General features: G+C 39.9%; 1 protein-coding gene across 1 annotated transcript in view; it reads right to left on the bottom strand.

Moving 5' to 3' along the window:
• The window catches only part of LOC135488051 (neuropeptide CCHamide-1 receptor-like), a 58,651-nt gene that overhangs the window by 13,775 nt on the left and 29,375 nt on the right, over positions 1–15,501 (bottom strand). Inside the window, exon 2 of the mRNA XM_064772437.1 lies at positions 11,985–12,029. The gene's annotated coding sequence lies outside the window, so the exon portion shown is untranslated. The remainder of the gene's footprint in view (positions 1–11,984; positions 12,030–15,501) is intronic.

Below are 15,501 nucleotides of genomic sequence, written 5' to 3'. Positions count from 1 at the left end.
AAACTTGTGAGGCGGGGAGCCCAATGGCCTTACCGCTATGGCCATGATCTGCCGCAGACCATCACGAAATAACACGCAGAGGATTGGAAATTATAGTATCAAAATGAATTAACCGTACTCTGTGAGATACCAAGAACAAGGAGCGATCCCATTATGTTCATCTCTGCCATCCTATTTGATGTTGATGGCACTTTACTACCAAGAGTCATCGAAAACAAATTGCCAATCTTGTAAGTGCCAACGCATAATCTCTGGTTCTGAGGTCTCCTGTACTTAATGATAATCTTAATTGGCATCTGAGGGATGGTACACAAGAAACAGACAGTCATTAATGGTATTCTATTGCCAATTTCACCGTGTACATATGTTGATGACAAACATAATACCATGCAGGGAGTACTGTTTCTTATGAAATTAGCGTGGAGTTGCACTTTAAGGTGTCTGAAGCGCACATTCTATATCATGTAAAGCATTGTTCTTTTTGACACCAAAGTTGTTATAACAAATGTAGTCAAAACTCGTGAGTTCTCAATGGTGCGTGAATGATTTTTACGAAGATGAAATAAAATGTAAATATTTGGTCCAATGGGAATGATTCTGGCACTCACGGCTGATTAAACAGACACTGATTGAAATCCTGCTTTGCAACGAATAGTGGGGTTGATTTTATCTTCAATATGCTTGGACGTGTATAGACAGCGTTGATTGAGTCAAAGAAAAAATCACTCGACCATCTCAAACACTGCGTGACTTTTTTCCAAAAGACAATCCGTTATGCGCACATATTCAACCTACATCGTCTCCTGCTTCCCTCTTATGTATGGCTATTTATTTATTTAAAATGAAGACAAACACTTGAAAACATCTTTGTGAAACCTTGAGCAGGCAGTTTTAAAAAGCATCGCTTGAAGACGGTCTCCGCAAAGCGTATTCAGAGCCGCACTTCCACATACACTGTCCGTCATTTTTTCGTAAGGTAAGTACATTGAGTGTGGCTGAACACATACTATAGTATACATATACAGGACTTTCACTGACAGGCACTTGGAATGAGGTCATGACCCAACACAAAATGTGTTGAGATCGTATAGCGCCCCCAATCTATGCATTTAGTCAGAGGAGGGTCGGGCTTGCGATGCATCTCCTTAAAACTGGACGAGAATAACATTGGGGACTAGTGAATGGCCCTGGCAGATCTGCGAAACTACTCCCTCTCTGGCGATTCTCGATACGCCGCGCCCATGATCTACGGCAATCAACACACTTTCAGTAGTTAGTGGCTTCGACTCGCGCAATAACATGCATTGATTCCCCAGCACCACGCCAAGGGGTCTCAATGAAAACATGATAAAGTAAATCCTATAGCCACTCTTAGGTACCAAAATATATCGATGGCAGACATATGCGTTAAACCCATCCTTAAAATATTCAAACTGTTTTAAAATGTTTCGTGTTAAACGCATGATCAGAAATCCACCTGAAGGTCTTTAGTATAGTAAGATCTTGTTTATATATGAAGCCGAAAACCACACACTAGATCAGTAAGGTGTTCTTCGAATTAACATCCACTATTGACTTCCCCCGGCGAAAGATGCTTGCCCGGCACTTAAGTGAGGAAATTGCCGGGCTGTTCGTTTGCTCCAAATTTTCCATCATGCGTGAAATATCCTACCCTAAACGCTTCAGCTTGTGCAGAACATTTCAATTACATGTGATGGCGGTTGATGCTTTGAAAATAGCCTCGAACTGCTGTGCATCACTAACAAAACATATGATTCTTTTTATGAAAAGCCTTGGTAAAGGACTTAACATGTGTGTTAAAATGTGCGTTTTCTTAGCAGACTGAATAGATGTTCGATCTGACGAAACCCTATCAATAAATAGCCTCAAAGCACAGCTCCAGTTTTTCACCGAAAGGTTCAGTTGATGATGTTGGTCTTTTGGCGTTCTCATTGACACTAAAGGGAATATTATAATGGTACTTAACGCAGTTTATACTTTATAATGAATTTGGTGGCATTATTGCACGACATCTATCAAGCCAGTGCGTCGTCAAGTCTCGTCATAGCACATTTTCTAGTCCGAGGCGCTATGTCAGACCGATTGTCTGGATTTGGCAGCTCCAAATGTGGCCATTTCCGCTGGTGGTCATAATATTACACCATCCAAGCGAACGACGACATCCTGGCGAAATTGGCCATTATTAACTCAGTTTGCTGAGAGCAGCCACCGTATGTAGGAGATACTCTACGCGCCGAAGTGTTAGCAAGACCTCTCAGTGAAAATATTCCCACCACAAATCCCACTTGTGATATAGGATGTTTCGTGAAATACTAATCATATATGATCCGAAGGACCGTTAGCTATACACAAGTCGCCAACTGATTGTGGCGTTACTAGTAATTGACATGGTTGCCATATGTCTGACTGATACATGAGATGACTGACAGAAGTAATCACAAATGGTTCATGCAAAAGTAATGTTATGGAAGACGGTATTTTTTATTGAGGTTTGGAAGCCTTCCTTAGTTGATAAGCACATTGTCTTTCGAGCACTATCAACGAATTACAGAGACAGAATTCAATTAAAGGGATCATGATAAAGGAATTTATCAGCGGTTTAAAAAGACTTTTTGCCCAGGAAAGAGAACTCCGTCAAATTAAAATTATATCATTCTGAACACAGGCTACATTACCTAAGTCAAGCTTAGTTCTCTCGCTGTGACTGCACCTATAACCATTTTCAATCCCATTACAAATTTAGGCTTCTTTCTGCAAGCGTAGAGACTGAGCCATTATGGACTTAACAAGGTGGGCCCTTTTCAACAATTCTACCTCTCCTTTAATAGATGTTTGCAACTTCAGCTAATGGCATTCTTGTCATGGATGAAGTGACCAATTTCAAAATTGACACTTGGCATCCTATATTGGTGAAACACGTCGTAAATCACGAATTGAATGTGTAAATTAATGAACTGTGACCGATATATGGTATTTGTCGAGCGAGCAAAATGAATTCAATAAATTACGATTGTTTTAAATTAGAGGACCAACATACAACATGACCACAAATCACATGTAAACCGTAATCCATTACTTAATGAAAAAAAATCGTCCCATTCATATGTCATGGGAAGTTTTAAACGAGCAGTTAAAATTCAAAATTTATCAACGCAGACCAGGAAATTGAAAACGGCATATTGCTGTAATTCAAATAATAAATCATTTTTCAAAATGCGTGGAAGTATTACCACAATGAAATAAATTCCAACAAAATAATCAGGTAATGGAGTTGTAATATACATTGTACATGTACCTCCTTGACAGGGAGTGCGCGTGTCAACGGCGTTGTAAACGGAAATTGTCACTAAAGTTGTAAATTACAGCTTTTTCGAATTTACTAAATACGTGAAGGATCTTGTCTACCTCATTTGTAAGTTACATGGTGAATCCATCACCAATTTGGGTAACATGAGATGACACCTGAGAAATCAGCTGATGACCCGAATTTGGTATGTTCTGTTGATTTGATTTGGCGACTTCATAAAAAAAATTCGCGATCTTTAAAAACCAATCAGTTATATTCTAAAATGTGTTAAAAATATAGGCCATTTGCCAAATTGTTGTTTTCAACAAATCTTAGCAATATGTCGAATTCATAGGTTCGATTAGTGGCAGGTGCAGCGTTCTTCTACTCAAACGTGTCTCAGTGATTGCGTCCGCTTAATAGGACACGTCTATTAGCACTAAAGGCGTCAAAGCATCAATATTTTAGTACTTTAATCACTCAAGGGAAATACTTGTAGGGCGATTGCAGATTAGTAACTTCAATTTCTTCTTCATCCGCTCAACATTTATCAAGCAAATCGTCTGGACACAAAGTAATTATTCTACGCAATTTTCAGACACAATGCGTTTTTATTGCGTTTCTAGTTCGAAATAAAAGCTGTGGGTGGTGCTCATTTGGTAATTTTGACATATTGATATTAAACGTAGTGCTACCGTTTCCCCTCACCAAAATGATCATGTTGATATCTCTCTTATTGACAGCGCTGGGACTATATCTGGAAATCTCTGGCCACAGTAACTGCTTCTAACGCCCCGGACATTCGCTCCCAACGACTGTCATCAACCCAATCAAGCAATAGGTGTTATGGCAATACGCCATTTTGCACCATGATCCGAACTGAAGATTGAACGGCGATTCTCTCGTGCCATGATTGTCGATATTCATTACCAAAAGATCATTTTGTTGGTTCAAGACTAACCTTGGATAAATCATACGTGACCATCCTTCTTGGGCTAACGAATGACGTATGCATGCAGTTACAATGAGTCATAGTACAAGTCACATTTTAGAAGTATATAAAAAAGTTTATCATGTCCTCTCCTCATTTCTTTCTTTGTACTTGTATGTATGCAAGTACATACACAATTCTGTTGAGAGGTTTCATGTAGAAAAAGAAGCCTATCATGTTTTTAGATGTTATTATACGAGACCATTGCTTATCTACAGCATTGCTTACAACAGGACTATCTAAAATATGTTGAAATATCAATTTCTCCGGGTTTTTTTGTACATTACTAGCAATTCGTTCATAACATACGACTCATACTCGAAGGGGAACTACAGTCGAAATCGTTTTATTTTCCCAATACCCCCGCTCGCCCTAGATGGACACCGCATGCAGATTCCAACTTATTCTATATAATCGGTGGACCAGGTACCTCTACATTCACCATCATGAAGTTGGCATCCCACGGGGTGACTTGCCGAGGGCAAGCTCTTTTTCTTCTTAGTCTGCAGCGGCTACAGAGAGATTGTGACAGGAGCTAAAGGCAAACCGCTGTTCCCGTACATTCTAACATTGCACCCCCTAAGGATTGCCAGCCTTTAGATAAACCATTGTCAGTTGGTTTCAATTTAGACTGTGTCCCCGAGTAGAGATGTTGACAATGTGGCTTTCTGGCTGAAGAAGACACGAACAAAGGATGCTGCCTATTGATATACGATATGGGTTTGTCAATAGCAAGCTTCTTGATCAGTGTAGGTATTTTCTTTCATCGATTGGCAATTTGCTCTCCGACTGCTCCGGTGGACATTGGATTAATTCGCGGCAAGTGTTCCGAGGCGAAGCATTGACGATGTTTCGTCTGGCTCCGGGAAAAAAGGTACAGCGTAAACTACAACCAGCGAAACGAATAGTGAATTGAAGACGCTTTATTAAGTTTTTTTAATTACGCTTTTCAAAGAATCTTTCCACATACATGAAGCATTGACACACTACACATAGAAAATCTGCTGGTCACGTCAACAAACGACATGGAGAAATAAGGCGGGTATGATGGATCACCGATTCCCAACATTAGACGAAGATAGGTATCTCTATCAAGGCCAGCTGACATTTTACATCTCGACTTAATATTGTGACGACAGAAAGTGCACAAAACATTATTGACCGTGCTACATGATTGTGTAATGTACGAAATCCGAATACTCTACACTCCTCACACTTGTTGTGTCAGGGTTTGTTTAGTGCAGTGGAACAGCAGACGTATCCACATCTTATTTCAATGAAGTGTCAGAAAAGTATTGACAGAACATTCCATTGGACCACAAATAGACTTGGAAACTGGATATAACTAAAAAATTTCACAATCATCGAAAGTTATCATTATGTCTAGGTGAAAGCATTTTCGGTCACACTCTGACACGAGTTTACAGTTTTCTTATAAGCATTAGAGCATACCACTTTACCAATATCAGCCACCTCCAAAACGTCAAATACAGTGTCTATACATTCATTTTGACACACAATTCATAATTGCGGGTATCAACCAGTGTGAAAGCAAATGTGACAATTTCTCGTATCCGATAATGGGAAAATCAATTTCCGCAGGTGTTCCCTGACGTCTAAGTAAGGTATCCTATTAAATGTCACCAGATTCTATCAGGTTTATAAAAATCGGAGTCAAAAGTTCAAACTCATATATTCTGAGTCTGACATATCCAAAGTCAGTTATAGGACTTCGTGTCTTTATGCCGTTTCTTTTAATGTTGACCGACGTGAGTTGCTGCCATTGTTGGGTATTCACATCTTCTTTCCTATAGCTGAGCGGTGGACACGAGTCATGACAGCGATTAAAGAACCATCCGGAATCTTAACGCTGGGTTTTAGCAATCACTATAAAGATCTTGATTTAAACTGAATCATACACGTTATACGATGGCTTCGAGAAGAGCTGTATGAAAAGGGTCCTGCTGATATTCAGGGTGTACATGGTCTTGTCTTTAAAGGCCACTGAGCAGGTCCGCTTGTTTAAAACGAAAAATAGAACATTACGTTTATATACCTATGCCGGTTTAGGTCTATCGACTATATGAAGGTTGTTCCGTGGGGGTCGATGTTATCAATATTTGTCCTGATAACCCTTTCATAAGACGGTTGAACAAAGGGAATTTAGGACCAGGTGCGAGCAGCCTTTGTTTAAAGACAATAGGCCGTGTATTAGGCTATAGGCATGAATTCTTATAACTGCGAGGTACATGTACATGTATAGGCGGCAAAATAACGTTCTGAAATTGAATTTTATATATGAAATACACATTCAATACACTCGTCAGGAATCAGGAGTGAAGTCGCGAATGTACACCCTGTACATTTCGTATCACAATGGCGCATGGTGCAGTTAGAGGAAGATAAAGCCAGGGGCAAACTGGGCGAGTATAAGAATTAAGCGATCATAGATATTCATCTTAGTGAGCAATTTAGTTCATTTGCATGTCTGTCGGTATGAATCGCTTTTGGCGGTGTGAGCTCTCAAATGATGCAGATTATTTCCGTTCGTTTCTTTACCCGCCCAATGAAGATCAGTAAATGAAGCGCTGATATGAATGACTATGAAAATGCTGCAGTCTTATTTCGTCTAGACTGATGGCAAGGAGGATACCGCGGTGACGTCACATCACGTGATCCCGACCCATATTAGTGATCGCTATGGCCAATCAGATTCAGTCTACTGACAGCACCAGCACTGAACACATCTCCATGTCTTACTGTCTGGTGCGCTCCTGTACACAAAAACACCAATAGACATGAAATATTGCAATACCTAGTATGGATTCTTCCTGTGTAGAATAAAATTTACAGAGCAGATTAACTTCCGCGAATAAAAAAGACGTTTGGCGTGGCCAAAGTGCGGAAATAATGGGAAATAATGTCTCCGCTAAAATACACTACGAAATACACTAGGCAATGCACTACGCGATACACGGTAGAGATGCAGTTGAGTTTGTTATTGTTTTGACTTAGAAGCCCGCCCATATCATAATATATTCATGTATTCATGAAGTATGAACTCATTTCTGTCCCATACAACTCTAAGAACAGTCAATTTCTCCTTAAATCATCACCGAAACCGCGATATCCGCAGGAAGATTTCGTTCTAGTGTCCGAAAATGCATGATCTTACAGGGGCGCTAACTCGACAAATAGAGGGGATCTATGGGGATCTATGCGAGTTTTAGGTATTACAGGTCTCGAACTTGTAAAATCTGTAAACATGCCTCCAAATCCCATTATGATAATGAAGAGATTGCCCCATATCTGGGAGACTGTTTTGAAACCATCGCTAATTTTGGAAGATCGGTGCCGGCTATTTGGTTTAAAAAACCCTATTTCTCCCCATCAAAACAGCACTTTTCATTATTCAAATGATAGCTTATTGTCTGAAGACTTATTTCATAGCAGAAAAGTACTAATAACTCTGATTTGATGCGAAAAATCTAACTTTTTTGATGACTTGATTTTCCCTTGGCCGTGGATCGAGTTTGTTTACAATATGCAGCGCCATCTTGGAAAAGCCGTGACGTCACCGCGGTATCCTCCTTGGACTGATGGTAATCTGCTGGCACCCTCTTCTGAAGAATCAGAACATTTCCGAATGAACTTCAGTAAGTGCAGTTTTCTTCTTCTCAGTGACTTTGTCTGGGTCAATAATTGTGTACTTAAGAACCACCCTAAAACGCGCACCTACAAATGAAATGTAAGATAGAGATCATAGGCCTATATATTACCATCGAATCACACCTGGTTTACTAATATCACCGGAAGCAAACTCCTGATTACCAATACAAGTACAGTGTATGTAATAAGAACAGTTATTCATGAGCCAGACCAGATTGACTCTCCTCTTTTCATATCACAACTCTCACACTTACCCCCTGAGGTAATAGAATTAGCCAGGACAATACCAGACGAATCGACACTGCAGCCAAAGGCAAGACAAATCATCTAAGATTGATCCTGTCGTCCGCCTCTCCCAATGTTAAGACAAAGGGCCCGATGTAGTCTGTCGGTAATGTTACATTTTCATCAGCCAAGAACGTGCTGTGAATTTCCCTCTTTGACCGAGGAGTTCAACCTGCTTTCAAGTCCATGGGCTATCGGAGAAAAATGCAAATTCAAATCCCCTCCTTTGTCCTGATTATTGATCACCCTAATTATGTAAATAAATTGACGTGTATACTGTTGGTTTTTCATCATACTCCACATGCTTAAACTACCACATCTCTTACCATCTGAAAGTTCAAGTTCTCGGGCAACCAAAAAAATCATAAGGCCAGTCGACTCGGCATCTAAATTTGTGTGCCAACTTAAAGCTCTGACTGTATTGTCGGCAACATTCTTGGTAACAAGTTGGCCAGGTAACATGTTGCCAAAAATGTTGACAGTGTATTCGGGCATAAAATTTTGTGAGCATGTCACCCAGTTTTTACTGAGATGTTGACGAAAAAATGTCAATAGCTCAAGGTGTGATAACGACATGTTGCCGAAAATGTTACACACATTTTAACAGTGTACACCGACCGCTAGTCAGTAGACAGTGGCTTCTGTGGTTGTATGTTTTTATCAGCCACAACACCCTTTTCAGTTGGAACCTATAAACCTTCTAGTCCTTGGGAAACTGGAAAAAACGGAAAATCGTCCAGTCAGTAGAGTCAGCATCCTCTAGAAACCTTGTGTGGCGGCCTAATTCAGTACAGAATAGTGAAATAGTTTTATCAACTGTACAGTCATAACAAGCTAAGAATACTATACCTATGAACGTATGAACCTTCAAATCCCTGGACAGCCGAAGAAATATACAAAAGTGTCTAAACATTTTAGTCAGCCTCCCTTAGAAACCTCGCATGCCAACCTGAATCTGAATTAAAGACATTTGCTACGCATAGTTAGAGCGGAGTCAAAGTCAGTTAAATCTTGTTAAGGCGATGGCCCCAGTTCGAGGGAATTTAATAAATAGGTATGTTTTGCCCTGGAGTCGTCGGATCAAAATCCAATAAAACTACCAATCGCGAATCGTATATTGACGTTGAATAGTTTATTGATCGATTTAAAACGCACTGATGTATAAACTGGCAAAATATTTGATAGCCAGCACTGAAATCCATTTAAAAAAAGTAGAACTTCATGATTGGATCATTTTACTCGAGTTAGGGCATGAGGAAAAGATTAGTTGTATTGTTATGAAAGCGATCTTATCCAAGCAGCTGGACGAAGAAGAAGAAGTAGGAGACTATCATGAGAGTGAAGAAGACATGATGGTTCTGCTCTCTGACGAAAAAAACCTAGTGACGAGATTTCCCATGTCGTTGATTGCTGAGGATACAGCCCGTTCACGCAATCACCATAATTTCATTGCTGTGTCACCGCACTTTTCAGCCACGAATTGTCAATATGAGCTTCGTGCCAGATACCCGTCTCATCACATTATGGTAATAGAAAAAATGGCCGGATCGAGACTGAGAGTCATTTGCTGGAATGGCCAATATATCTGATGTTAAAAGGCGCATGTGTACCAGTGAAACTATCATAATCCGGGAGGTATAATCTGACCGTGAACGCTTCATGTAGTTACTCGTTTGGGATAGGCGACGAGAAACTGTCGAGGGGTATTCGTGCGGGTATGGCGACCTGAGACCAGTCAGAAAGTATAGCCAGCAAGTAAGATGCCCGAGTCCAGCAGTTGACCGGTACACACAGATGCAAAACCTTTTATATGTTAAAAATGTATATTTAAAAAATAGTTCGAGTGAAGCGCAGGGGACATGAAATTATGTTGGATCGTTGTTCCAATCGCGTTCTCTATTTCGTATGAAAGTGGATACATCAATTAGGCCTACTGCCAATGATGTTTTCGTTGGGAGCGTCATGATATCAATGCATCGATCTTGGATATTTTTGTTCATTGCAAGTAGTGGATGCAAAAAGCTGTGGGATATTGCCACCAAGGTCAACACTCTGATGTTGTCAGAAAGTTGCCAGAGACCTTGATTGCCTGTTTTCAGTGCGGCGTCCATTAACCACTTGAGAAATCAATGACGCTTATCAAACATGTATCGCCCGTGTGTGCAGAGATTACAGTATGTCTTCAACTGGTAAAAGTGCCGTCTTGGCGAATGCGCTAAATGAAGAATGCACTATACCCACGAGGCCATCAGGCGAAAGCATTGATAGCTCCACAGACCTCTGCCAACTACCCAGGAATCCTGGGGGTTTTCAGAAATGCCCAATCAGCGCGTGCTTTGCACTCATCGGTCAGAGGAGTTTCTGCCTAAATCAAACCAAACACCAATTAACGGACCTGGTATCTTATTGCTGATCACAGAACATCCAGAAGATTTCAACTGCAGGATACTTAATTACAGGCGGATAAGTCCGTGGCTCAGTGAGAAAGGACGTCACGATAATTACCATAATTGCTTGTATTTTGAAATATTGATACACGTAACAAATCATTTTTCAAAAAAAAAAATCTTGATAAAATCCACCCCAGGGTATGATTACCCCGGAACTGAGACAAAGATGTCTACTGTCAAATTAATGAAGACGCTGGATTTGAAAAATGAAATTAAAAAAAGATCGTATGAAATGTTGACTCGGCGGCAGAACATTACATTATGAATTTGTTATCTCATTATTTGGGCAGCATGTCAGAGAAAATATTATGAAACAGGAAATTATAGAAGGACGTTTTGTTAAGTTTCCGTTTGGAACCTGACTGCCATGTCTACAGTAGTTTATGCGTGCGCACAAAACAATTAAAAATAACTGCAGCCCTCAAGAAAAGGACAAAATAGATGCAATGTTGCAACTCTGGAAAGAACACTGATTGAAGATGGAGAGCTTAGCATACGAGATTGATCCTGTAATCGATCTGCCAGCTTCATCGCCTTGCCGGGACCAAGCCCGATTCCCTCCACGTGCATGTACCTTTAAATCAGATCAGTCCAAATATGACAACTCCTTAAGCCATCTCCAGCGTCATAATACGATACACCTTCTCTCCCTCATCAGACTTAACCATGACTCGATCTCGATTTAAGCAGGATGAGCACGTTTAGGGGAAATTAAATGTCATATTACTGTCATCGTAAGTGACAACCATGCGAAGAAAAATATCATTATGGAGATATCAATGCTAAGTAACTACGGTTACGGAATTCAATGTTTATTTTGTCAACTGTGATCCTTATCACTTTTCAGCCAATCGAGGACACGAATCCTTTTGCTGGGCGAAGTACATGTACATGTACGATTTGTAATTGAATAGCGTAAAATCGACCATTTTCCGGCAGGCTTTTCTTGATTTCCAAAATCTGTATTTGACCTTTTCTTTGCGGGAGAGCTGTTGTTCTCTTCCTTATCAGAATATGTAAACCAGCATCGCCAGGGGTGACTAGACTAGGGATGACTTTTCCCACCAGCGAATTCAAGGCCGCCGCTTGATCTATATCATCACATTTTAACCAACAAAATCGTTGGCCAGATTCAAGGACGGATGATTATTTCTTCGCGGATGCCAAAACTGAAGCACACAAGTCTTTTTAAATGTTACAAGTCTGCTAGGATGGTTTTCTTAAGAAAGATCGAAGACAATGAGTTACCAACTGTAACTCAGTAAATATAAATGTAACTCACCAAACTGCCCTGTAATAAGCGATCCTCCCGTCATTGCTCACCCATCTGAAATAATGTAAATCATGGATTGTACATTTAGTTAAAAGAGCATGCCCAATTAGAAATTATCCTCGCACTGCCAAGGGCGTACCGGGAGTCTACAACTGCCGCATCAACAGACGAAGTTACATCAAAAATTCGTCTATACGAGAGAAAAACATTGCCACTGTCGCATATCAAGAACTTTCTGTGCATTTTTTTCCCATTCGCCTCATCCGCAGCAAATGCACTATTAGTTATTCATCAAGTTAGAGATTAAAATAGGAAAAAACATATTTGGTGGAATTGGTCATTAAACATTTCGCCCATTTGCATTTCAACAGACATTAAGATGCAGAAAGTCATGAAATTACTCGTTTGTTCGAATAACTAATTCATGTGCGAGTGTTCGGCAAAGACTATTCATTTCGCAGTTAACCTTACACGGCCATTCAGGAAGACAGTAAATAAATTCGCAAACAGCGAAACACATTATTTTTAATAAACTGAGAATAAATTGAGAAAAAATCCCAAGCTCATATAAAGAAAGAAGGTAAGGTGATCCAGGAATGTTCAACAGCAACATTTTACAACATTTTGAATAAAAAGGGGAAGTCATGTACATGTATTCTACAATTACATGTTCATTTTCGAAGTGCACTGCTTGTTCTCGTCCTCATTCACTATTGCGATGACGTTTGGCTTAATGCACCAAAGGGAAATTAGGTAAGGATATACGAAAAACATAACATTGATGCTTTTATGTTTATTCCTTTAAGGTAGAAATATTTAAAATGTGCATTGCTTTGCTTCCCATTCATCATCGCAATCACGGTTGGTAAAACCAGATTCATCCCCAGTAGGTTATTTTGGAAGAAAATTCCGATTATCAAAGCTTTTCCACTGAGTTTTACTGTCGGCGAGGGTACGGAATTGCTACGATATCATAATAGATCAAAGCTAATTCACAGTCCGCGCTGTACAAGTTCCAACTCTCAGAACCACCGCCACCTGCTTCCCTGCCATGTACTCTGCAGCTGATCCAATGATGCGAGGTTGAATTAGCCTACTCCTCGCAATGAACGCTTTCAGAAGTAAATATTATCTTAGGGCTGATTTATCTTGGACCGCTGCGCGAAAACTGGGCGGATTTCTTTAGAATGTTGTATTTCTATTTCCCACGAAGTTACGCACGGCGTATCCATAGGATATTTACGAAAACAGGGTGATACTTGTTCTTGTTTATTTTGTTTTTAAATCATGAATCACGAATAACAATCCTTCATCATAACCTATAAAGAAAGCAACTTTCCTTTTGGGGTACAGATTATGAATTTGTTTGCAATAACGCATCGCCCTCAAGGTTAAGCAGGCTCCTGAAAGGTCTTTTCGATGGAAGAATACATCATGCAGAGAACCCATCAGCCTGACATTGCCAGATGTATCTCCGGGCAAATACGCTGCCCGTTGCCATGAAAGTCAAATGGTCCTGTCTATTCTATAGAACACCCCGTGACATGATAACATGTAGAAAGGGAATTGGTCGAACATGGCCATTGTCTTTAACAGATGATCTGACTTCTTTTAATCATCTTCACTATTGACCAGGATATGTACTTATGTAGTAGTTTGAATAACAAGTGTTCTCTTGTAGGCCGTACAGTGATACGCACGACATCGACATGTACCACCGTCGCCAAAGGGGTATCTACGTGTTGTCCTACAGGAAGGAACAATCTTAAATATACGGTGTTTTGAGCAATTGAGAAACTTTGAAGGGTTTTCACACAACACGCACCCCTAAAGATTTTTCAAAAAAATTATAAAATTAAATTTAAGTTTTTGACCTTGTGAAGACCCTCAAAGGGTTTTTGATTTCCCTGAAGCTAAAAAACCTTAATTTTCAGAGTGAAAGAGCATTTACTATGTTGTTAGGGATGATCAATGCGGAATGGACTCTTCTTTCCGGTAACATTACCAATACCCTAATTGACCACAGTACCTTCGGCTAAGAAAGTACACAACGAACAGACAGAACAGGTTAAGTATTTCTCCGATGTATTCGATCTAACTTAATTCATTTCCAGCTGTTTTCTTTAAACGCCTCCACATTTAGCACATGTTTGAAGAATGTTCCACTTCTTACCTTGTATATCGAATGACACACCAACCTACTAATTGGCACCGGAACCTCTAAAATACGATTTAATGTTTTGAGTGAGATTTGAGGAGAGAGAAAGCCTTTCATAATCATACCTGTAGTAGCAAACACCTGTTGATCTCAAACTCAAAACATACGCGCTGGTAAGTTAATTCTATCACTGAGTTTGAAAATTTACCTCTGAAAATATGTGTGCATTGCAAGACTTCATCATTGAGTGACCCTTTTTTTATTCTGGTGGCGACGTCATCCATCTTTTGCAGGCGAATAGACAAACAATGACCGACACGTCACTCACTGATGAAGTGTCTGGGTGTACTGACGATGCATGTAATTCAGACGAAGTACAATTTCAAAGAACGATCATACCACTCTGCGTGCATGAAATCAAGTTATACTGAACCAGTTTTGATAAAATATATATCGACCCCTACCTGTTTTTTTCGAGTTGATCGTAAAGGATTCCGCGGCAACCCACAGTTTGGCCCATTTAGTCCGTTATCTTCTAATAAATCACGAATGCCTTTTATATCGTCCTCAAAAAGATACACTAACGGTTAGTTCAATCCAATTACACAACCGTAAAACGTTCTTGAGTTTGATAGACAATCGCCGAAAAAAATACGTCGTTTAAAATAACTTTATATTTTGACAATTAAAATGGGAAAACTGCCTTACTGCCAACCTTTAATTTTTTCTGACAACTTCGGAATTCCATAGCAATGAGTGTTGGAGCGATTTGGGAACATTTTACCGAAGCTCGCAGTGATACCGACTAAAGGCACGGAAAATAAAGGGCATTGTATTGAGCAGGCGGTAATTTATACCCTTAATGTGACAATTTAATTGGTCTACATTGTATTAGATTAAAATTAGATTGAGAATAGAAACTTTGAAACAAGCTTCTATACTTCTTATAATTAAACAGCTAGCTTCCCTCCTTGTGCATTGCATCGTGTGAATTGGAGGGGCGTACTGGAACTAGGCGAGAAAGTGACATTACTTGCGGCACTGCTCGTTAAAAGAACGTTTTAGCCATTAAATAACAGGCTGAGAGCCTGAAGGATTTATCGCTCACAAGAAAAAAATGGTACAAATTTCAAGCTAGTTCGACCCGAGCGGCCATGTCACTGCACTTTTCGCACCTAGGGAGAAATAAATCTGCCTCCGAGCACAAAAAGGAAGTGAATTTTGCGGCGTAACTTGGCATGTACCATAAGATGGCGAGGTAAAGCTATTTTATCAGCAGAAAATGGATTCCTCCATAACCCTTAGTGTAACACCATCGTCACCTCAAGTTGGACAGAAAGCTTAGAAACGTTGTCCATTTACATGTAA

Source organism: Lineus longissimus, chromosome 5 (assembly GCF_910592395.1).
Source record: "Lineus longissimus chromosome 5, tnLinLong1.2, whole genome shotgun sequence".
In the NCBI taxonomy this organism is placed as follows: domain Eukaryota; kingdom Metazoa; phylum Nemertea; class Pilidiophora; order Heteronemertea; family Lineidae; genus Lineus; species Lineus longissimus.
Note: the sequence above shows the minus strand (reverse complement) of the source record. Positions and strands in the feature narration are given on the sequence as shown.